The sequence below is a fragment of the Arvicola amphibius genome, chromosome 11, assembly GCF_903992535.2.
Source record: "Arvicola amphibius chromosome 11, mArvAmp1.2, whole genome shotgun sequence".
In the NCBI taxonomy this organism is placed as follows: Eukaryota; Metazoa; Chordata; class Mammalia; order Rodentia; family Cricetidae; genus Arvicola; species Arvicola amphibius.
In genome coordinates, this window is record NC_052057.2 from 23496388 (window position 1) to 23506342 (window position 9955).

Here is a 9955-nt window from a genome sequence, read left to right on the forward strand (position 1 = left end):
AGACATCTTTGTACTTGAGCAGCTCATCACACTCAAGTTTGAGAGGGATGTGTTTGGCTCTATTTACTGGTAGATTGCTATACTAATTCTTAATATACAAAATTCTTAGTGACCATATTACACATATGATATACGTGGCTGTTACTCAGAATTAGGCTTCTTAGCGGTCATGTTCTTGGAGACCCATCATAAAATCCGCCGTCTGTAGACTGAGATGTTGTATTAGTCATCACAAGGTAAATTACATGTCAGTAACAAAACTCACAAGGAGTGTCTAGCCGCTGTTAATGTTCGGTGCCAATAGCATCAGCAAGAACTAAAGGCAGTTGCTGTGCTCATTCTGACTCTGACACACAGTCACTGCCATGGAGGGGGGACATAGCAGCTCTTGCTCCGGTCACATGTTCCCTGTCATGACACATGCCACGATTCCTACATTTCATTAGCTCTAAGCAAGTGGTATGACAGCCACCCTGAATTCAGAAAGACTGAGAACACTACAACAGACATAGAAGGGGGGATAACTGGAGCATTTCTTCATGATGACTTCAGGTCTCAAAAGATCTCTCTCCCATTTTCAGCCTCCTGAAGAAAATAAATATAATGAACATAGAACATGAAGAGATAGGGATGTAGATACGGATTCCAACTCTGCCTCTAAGTGCATGAGTAACTTGTAGCATCATTTTATAAAAAGTAAAAATAATAACTACCTTTAAGAGTCATAAAGATGGAAAGAGACATGAACAGTCTCCCCCCCCTCCTCCTCTCCCTGTACTTTTTCCTCTTCCTTTCTCCCAAAACTTGTAAATGTTGCTTACCAGCAAATTCTCACAGCTAGCTTCCATGTGGTACTGCTGTTTCCCCGACTGGTTTGTCTAGCTCTTCTTTCTTCTAGAGGCATCCAGGCTTTCTCTCCTTCTTCCTATCATGTTCTGAGGATTGCCCTTTCACACATCCTCTGCCTTGTCCCTCTACTTCATAACTTTCTTCTTCATGATATACCCCTACATGCAAGCTTTCAGCATTGAAATAAGAAAGAATGAAGAACAGGTAATTGTGATTAAATGTGCATCTCTGACCAAGACTGTTTTTTATGAATAGGACAAGGCAATGAGCTTGTAGAAAAGCTTATTCATTATTCCCTCTCTCAAACTGTATTTGTTTATAGTTTAGAAAAAATATATAACTATTTTGCATAGGTCACCTATACAGCAGTTTTGTTTTCTATAAATAATTCTCAGTTATTTTTCAATTTTGCCTTCTTCGATGCCAAAGTTGAAGTACATTCTAGGAAAACTGAGCCAACACTTGTTTTTCTGCTTCCATATTGCATTTGCCAGAGCCTGGTCTTGAGTTATTATCTAAAATGACAACAAGCTGTTGAGACTTTGAGTTCCTTCTACAGTCTATAGAGAGCCTGGTGTATCATTTATTTTGTTCAGTGTTACAAGGGATATGTCGATATTCTTTGTAAGCCAGACCTTTGAGCTCACTCTGTAGGGTGTAGGGGGGAGGAGAGCAAGTTCTACTACCCTGTTCTCAGAAGTCCCATGGGGGAAACTCACTTCCCTAGTGAAAAGCACAGCATTCTCTATTCCCTGTTATTCTGGTCTACATTGAGATCCAGGGAAGGGAGTATCTATCCCCTTGTAGGGATGGTGGCATTTGTAGTCTACATCTCAAGTTCAGCTTGTCCAGTCTTCATCATTTAAGAGTACCTTTTTGCGCTCTTGTATGATCAGTGAGGGCTGGGGCTTCTCCAATCAATGCTCCCAATTACTTACAGCTGCATTTGCAATTGACTAGATTCAGTTTACGAATCATTTACTGGCTCCTGGTTTCAAAGAATTCTGACCCTGGACTGTAGAAGACATTGTAAGGATGAGGTTGGTTTGGCTTCCTACCACTTTGGAGAACTCACCCAAACCTGGATGATCCAGGAGGTGGTCCCCATTGTGGGACTGTGAGGAGCATAACTGCTCTGGTCTGTGAGACCTGCTGTTTGCAGCTTGTGTGCTTTATTTGGCTGCCTAGGTAACGGCTCTATTTCTGTCTCGTTTATCTACTACTGTTATTTCCCAGGTCTCTACTTTGAACCTGGACCTTAGTAGCTGTTGTGGGCTTTCCACAAGCCTCTCAGAGTCCACCTGTTCTGTAGAACTAGGATGTTTTCATAGTACTGCCTTTGCCTGGGTATTTAAGCTATAGGAGACATTCTGTGGCTGCCTCTGAATATGACAGATGACAGAGGAACATGCCTGGATTCCTTTACCCAGGGCATCCACAGGACATTCATTTCAGTGGATAGTAACAGAAATGAATTCACGAGAAAGGCTCACTGGTTTCTGGTTCCCCTACACGATCCCTTTACCAGGGACCATCCTGCAATTGCTTACTGCAACCACCTGTGAGATAAGGGCCATCCTGAGTTAGCTAATGGTAGCAGCAAAAGTTTGAACGTTTTGATGCTTACTGAAGCATCATGCTTCCATCTTTGTTTCTTTAGGACCTTCTAACGTTTTGGCCAAATTTTAGATTATTATTCTAAGCATATTTTCTTGAAATCTTTCAAACAATTCATGAAAAATTGCAAGAGTCTTTACAGTGACCATCCATATAGCCTTAGATTGGAGCAACCAGTTGTTAACACATTGACACATTTGCTCTGTCATAGTTCTATGTATATGTACATGTATGCACTTTTGTGTTACTTGAAAGTTGCTAATGTGGTTAGCTATTAATATTTCAACATAATATTTCCTGAGAATCTTTCTTATTTTCTTACATTTCATTTATTTAGAAATTTACTATTGATATAATCTAACATATAGTCTTTATTCAAATTTCTCAGTGTCTTGGGTCATCTTATATGTTTAGTCCAGACTGGCCTTGAACCTATGATCCTCTATGTACTGTGGGGATTACAGATATGTTCCACTATCTTGGATCCTTAATATCCTTTATAACAAAGCTTTTTTAAAAAAAATTAATTTATCTTAGATCCATCAAAAATTCTGCATTGCATTAAGGGGGATAAATGTTGAAATCTGGGTCTTTCTCTCATTGCTCTCAGTATTCAGAAGGCATAAATCATGTCATATGACCAAAACTGAATGCTTCCAAAACTTAGCCAGTACAAGCTAGCAATTACTAAGCATTATTCTTCTTAAATACCCACTTTTTTTTCTACAAAATGCTTCATCACTCTTTGAGTGTCTGCCATAGAGGACTCGAAGAATGGTGGAATTTATTTGGCAAAATTCATCTGGATGTGTTACACTAAATACTTGGCTAATATCCAGATAACATGTGCAATTTATTTGTGTACTATATAATCAACTAAGTTCTACTTGTAGGTGCATTACAGGCAATGATGGCTCTTTAACTCAAGCAAATGTTACAACTAAGTTTTATGTTTAAGCCAAAGACTCTGAGCTGGAATCCCTATAGAGAAATGCAAGCTACATAGCATTTTATACACCCTTGTGATGCTTTGCTGTCTAAGGCTTCACTTTAAGCAAATGCAGGGATGCATTTACAAAGATATGGATATGAAAAGCACCTGGCTAACTATTTTGTTAATGCTGGAGCTCGCTAGACAAGCTGTGTCATCACATGGTTTTCAATTTGCGCATATGTGTATGACTTTATGGATCAATTAGATTTTAGTCTGCAGCATATTGGAATGAGCAAACCCAGAAAATTGGCTATATTAGGCAATTTGCATTCCTTTCTTCTCTACGCCTCAATTATCTAGATATTGCTAGTGGATATAAATTTGGGATCTTGGTTAGAATGAATGAACCGTGCAGTGTTCATACATTCTGTAGGTTGGAAACACACGCACAGGCACACACACACACACTCAAATAATAATAAACATTTATAGATCCATGTACAAACAGAAGCACATTCGTTGACTACCTTATCTTGGATGTCTATGAACATATAGAGAAGTGGCATGAGGAATGGAAGGGAAGGGGGTTGGGATCACAGCAGGGCAGGAACTGGAAAGTATGTCTGTGTGTGAGGAGGGAGTTAATGGGGGCGACTGAAAAGGCAGGGTAGCACGGGCAGGAAGAGAGATGACAAGTCACATTGTCCTGTTCTCAGCAGCCTGCAGCTTCCCCACTCTGAGGAAGCTGCAGAGGAGGTCAGGGTGGACTTGATCATCGGCAGGACAAGCAGTCACTTCCCAAGCTCTTCCCTATTCCCCTGGAGCAGTCTGGGGGACACGCAAAAGCTTCGGAAGCTGAAGCATAGCTAGCATCGGGTGTAAAGAATTTTAAAGCTGTCTCAATCTCAGAGATCTATGACAATTACAAACCCTACAAGAACAATTTTTCCCTATATATTACACTAGATAAGGAAACAGTCTAAGCGTACCTTCAAAGGAAACATATACACTAAATAGAAATTATTTCACAGTTATGGTTACCTGCACAGAACTTGCTCAGGTTGAGGATGCGATCTCCAGGCCTAATCCTGTAACTGAGGAGTTACTGGCAGTTAATAGCTGCGGAGGGAGGGATAGGCATTATTCTTGGAGGATGTGGCCACTGGTAGGTGTCCCATGATCCGGCAAGTGACCTCACACTCATGTACTAATTAATTGGGCTTAGTAGACAAGCACTAATTTGATTTCGTGCGTTATCAAAAGAAGAAAGGAGACTTGAAGTTGGGATGGAGGCATGTTGGTGCAGATATTGGGGGAGGTAGGAAAAACGGGGGCAGAGATCATATTGCATACAAATATGAAATTCTCAAAGAATAAAAATTATTATAAAATTATTTTAATTGAGGAGATAAAATGGGGCATAATAAGAAAGAATAGAACTTCCTTCACGCCTACCACAGCATGGCTTAAGTGAATTCTTGAAAACACATCCAGATTGTATAACAGTATGTAAGACTTCTTGTATACTAATGATAATGCTGTGGTATAAACAATCCTAGAAACTTTAAGGACAAAAATTGTCTTTCTGAACACACCCCTAAAAACTGGAAATAATCAGACTTGCGTGTGAGGAGGAAACAGAACCGAAAGCCCTCATTAAAACTGGAGTAGCATTTGAAAGGCAACCTTGGCCTTGACTTCTTCTTCCCCAGATTTGTCACAACTTTACCTGTGATCAAGTCATTACTTCCCTGTGTGCTTTTTCGTAAATGATCCCTTTAGCTGTGACCTTTACTCCCGCTCCCCAGAAGTGACAACCATCGCGCTACTACTTCTTAACTAGTGTTTGATTTGACCTTGAAGTCATGTTTCGTTTGACCTTGAAGTCACCATTTTTGTCATTTTGATGTAGTCACCCCGTGCAAAGTGGGCCCACTCACAAGTGTGGGAACTTTTCTTCTTGGTCGTTTCCCAAACACCATGAAAGTATCATTAAAATGCTATGCCTGGAACAACCTCTATATTGGCTTTATTTTTTTTTAATCTAGGAAGTTGCCTATTTAAATTACCTACCCATCTTATTCCAAGATTCTAGTATTTTGGGAATGATTTTTTTTTTGCCAAGACAGTGATTTAGACATAAAATCTTTTTGTGGAGCATGAATACACTAAATTTATTAGAAGTAATAGTTTCATTTTTCCCCTAAAACACTATCATATAAATGAAAAGGACTTACACCTAAATGATTTTTGAGAATGTAGAAGACAGAAAGTTAGACTATATTCCTTTGCAATGTTTTCATGGTTTTATAACATCTCTGAATCAATTCTGCTTTGTATATCGAAGACGTATGTTTATGATATTATATCTTAATTGAACATTAATTTCTAAAGTAATTAGGATAAAATACATTGTCTAACAAAGCAGTATTGATCTTATGTTTTATTCATTTATTGTTGTTATTATTATGTGTGTTTGTGTATGTGTGTGTGGTTGCATTTGCACATGAGTGCAGTGTTCGAGGAAGCCAGACGTGTCAGATCCCCTGGCAACGGAGTTACAGACAGTTGTGAGTCACTTGACATGGGTGCTGGGAGCCAAACTCAGATCCTCAACAGGAGTGGTCCATGCTCCTAGCTGCTGAGCTATCTCTCTGGCCTCCACACTCCTTCGCTTGTGCATTCATTCGCTCAGACATTTCCGGGTAAACATTGGATTGACTCCAAAAATACCTTGAGTAGATAAGAGATTTGGCTGAGGGGGAGACACTGAAGATGGATTGGGCCCACAGTTGTTGTAGAACTTATTTGAAAAATAAGCCACTGACACGAAGTTTTCACTTGGATGTTGCAAAAGTGCAGTAAGGAAGTTTTCTGTTCATTCGCTTGACTTGTGAGAGCAGAGGACTGTGCATTTTAATTTTCCACTGCACTGTATCCAATAGGGACCCATGAATTCCAGTGCACTGCTCATAGCTTCCAGTCCCTTCTGCTAAGGTTCCTTCTAGGTCAGTGGATCTCAGTGCTCTTAATGCTCTGACCGAAAGTTCCTCATGTTGTGGTGATCCCCAACCAACAATCTTTTTTGTTACTATTTCATAACCATACTTTTGCTACCGTTATGAATCATAATGTAAATATTCTTGAAGAAAGAGGTTCGCCAAAGGGGTCACAACCTCTCAGGTTGAGAATCACTGCTCCAGCCCAATGGCTGATAGCCCCTGGATGCAGCTGGGTTCCTTAGCTGGGTATCGATTTGTATTGGATGGATACAATGAGTCATGATGAGCGTTCATACAGAAGTCTACTCACATACTGTTCTGATAAGTAAGAACCGTTCTCAAATGGGAAAATAGTGCATGGCTGAATCAGCTTTGGGTAAGCATAGCTCATTAGGTGATAAACTTTACTTTGATGGCTGCAAGCCTAGGTCTGTGTTTGCCATTGAATGCAAATAAGGCTTTTCATTTAGACAGAGTGGTGGGGAGAATTGAGGTCAGCACCTCTCTCTCTCTCTCTCTCTCTCTCTCTCTCTCTCTCTCTCTCTCTCTCTTTCTCATCTCACACAACCTAAAGGCCAAGGCAATGAGAAAGAATGAGAGAAGAGTTAATTACACAAAACGGGAAGGGATGGTGGAAGTGCAAGGTCTTACATAATACATTGAAGGGGAAGCCTAGCCAAAAACCTTGTTTTGTAAGGCGTGTCCCCCTTGGTCTAAAGGCGTGTCCCCCTTGGTCTAAAGGCGTGTCCCTCTTAGGCGTGTCCCTCTTAGGCGTGTCCCCCTTAGGCTAATATTGACTTATAAAATCTTGCGGGCCTGCGGCCCGCCTGCTCTTTGTTTTCCTGCCCTCCTCGCTGGAACCTTGGATTTGTAAGTTCCCTTTCCTTTCCTTTATTAAAACTGACTTATATATATATTAAAGCTTGCCTGGTGAATCATAACTGCCGATCAACCACGCACCTTCAATACATCTTTCTTTCTAATAAGCTTTCTTTCTAACGGCTTTACTCAGATCTTGGAGAAAAATCTCTTCTGGATTCTGGCAATAGTAGTTCCTAACTGTTCGATGGGAGAAAGATAACTGATACATCACCTGAAACAATCCACTGCATTACAGTATTTAATTGTACATCTGGACAGGAGTATGCCACTCACCTGAGCACCTTCTCACGCAGCCCTATCTTTCCAAGGCCTTCACCTTTCCGTATGGCCCAGCAGGACTTGATACTGATGAATGCTGCCGTAACTTTGTTGAGCATAATAGCTAGATAATGGTTTAAGGATTGGCTGCAAGGATACAGAGTAGTCTGTCCCTGTTTTCCACAACAACAAAGCTTTAAATACTTCTTACCCACATAGAAATTTGAACAGCAGCCTCAGAGCCCAGCACCCCTATACCACAATGGAGGTTGGCTGTCAGGCTGGGTTTCACAAATCACTGTGTTAGAATTCAGGGCCATGTCAAGTCTCTGCCCACACGCCACCCCCCCTCCACATCTCTCATCATGTGTGGTGTGAGAGAAGTCTTGAGATGAGGGGGGTTCATTTCAAACCATCACAATCCCATGGGCATGGAGGTGTGTGCATGCTCTCAGGAACTAAGGCAGGGGAATTGTACATTCAAAGCAAGCCAGGGCAGGGCAGTATAGTGAGATTCTATCTCAAAAGATAGAGCAAAAGATTAAACTCACACTTTTTATAACCATCTCATGGGGGAAAAGTAGCCACTGTCTATGAGAGGCTGGGCATGGTGCCAAAGGAGTAAACAAACTTTGTTTTGTGTGTGCTGTCCCCCATATCACCAAGCTCATGAAGAGCACGGCAAGTTCCACCTTGCTGGCTTCATAGATCGCTTACTACCCTTGGAGTGTTTCTTCCCAGGACAAGTTTTTATTCCAAGAAACAAAAAAAGACGTGGTTGGCCATGAACTGTCTCAGTTGCCTCAAAAAAAAAAAAAAAAAAAAAATTCTGCTATCTGAGAATGACTCTGAAAAAAGAAAATCAAAATCTTATCCTGAATCTAAGTATGACTCTCGATAAGAGACTGTTGTCGCTGCCCCAAGGCTATGCATTTAAGATGAAAGCCCTTTCTTCTTTGCTTTAGCCTCATCTGTGAAAAAGAGCAGGGAAGGGTCATCCTGAAACACTCTCCTGTGATTTCTTTCCCACTGTGCCACCTGCCACGGCATTAAACGAGGATGGGTTTGGCCATCACCAGCATTATATGCTTGCCACTGGATAAACCATTCGCCAGATAGAAAGAGGATCTGCCAGCTGTTTTAAAACTCCAATAGGGAAATGAGAATTGGTGTTACCAAATTAAAATCAGCTCCAACATTGCGTGTACTCCGTTGTTTCGGAGTAGAACAATGAGATCAAATGTGGGTTGCTGTCATTTTACATTAAGAAACAATCTGGAAATGATACTCAATTTGCAATGTTAGGAAGATGGTTTTCGAGGCAGAAAATATTTTACTGTAACATTGAATAAAGATACAGAGATTTTTCTGCTTTTATTTTCCACCATTATCCTAAGGCCACACAGGAAACCCATAGCTTCTTAGTATTTTCTGAGAACTGTTCCATAGACAGCTGAGGCTTCCAGAGCAGAAGGTGATCTTTGAGAAGTATAAAAAGGTCCTCTCGGGACAGGTACCCCTAAAAGAGAGATCTCTGTCATAACAGCAGTCTGTAGACACTTATCAGCCTTACTATGGTACTATGGTCGCATGGCCTGTGCTTCCAGCATACAAAAATTATACTAATTTGAGTGGCAGAAAAAGCTTGAGAGAAAACCAGCCAATTCCAGCTAAACTTATGACCTCATGTTAGACCTGTGGGGCTGGCAGAGACCTCAAAAGCACCACTTGTCTCTCAGCCTGAAGAAGGAACTCCCCACTTACTGGTGTTTTACCTGGGAAGGTCTTTTTTTTTTCTTTCTCTCCTGGGGTGATAATAGGAACAGAACTATCTTAGCGCAAGCCTACCTGGAGTGGTAGGAAGACAATCATTATGGCACAAGGAGGAAATAACTGATTTCTCAAGACAAGTTGTGCATTGGGTGTATTGGCTCGGTCCTTTCATCCTGAGACACACAGGAGCCTGTCCCAAAACAAACTCAAGCTGTGGCCTTGTCCATGGTGGAGTGACAGCTAGGAGCCAATTAGCCAAGTCTTGTCATTTGACTTTTTCATACACTATTGAGGAAACCAAGGATACAATTCAAACGTGGTTCTGGTCCTCTCACCGCCCAGCTATGCACCCCGAGTAAACCTCAGGGTCTTTGCCCCTCTATTTCTCACCTGGAAAGTGTTTTGAGGAACAGGGGGTGCCCAGTCCTTACCTTCTTTGCTCATTCCAGAAGAGGAATAGGGGCGTTATCACCGAAACAACCGAAGAATGAAGAGCAGAGGGCGGGCTGTGGGGATGCAGATTCCTGAAGCTGGGACTTACCTGCTACCTACAAATCTCATTCTCGTCAAATAATCTATGCATCTCCTCTTTCTGCGGTTGCACTTTGGTTGTGCCAGGCCATCTGGGGTACCTTTCTGC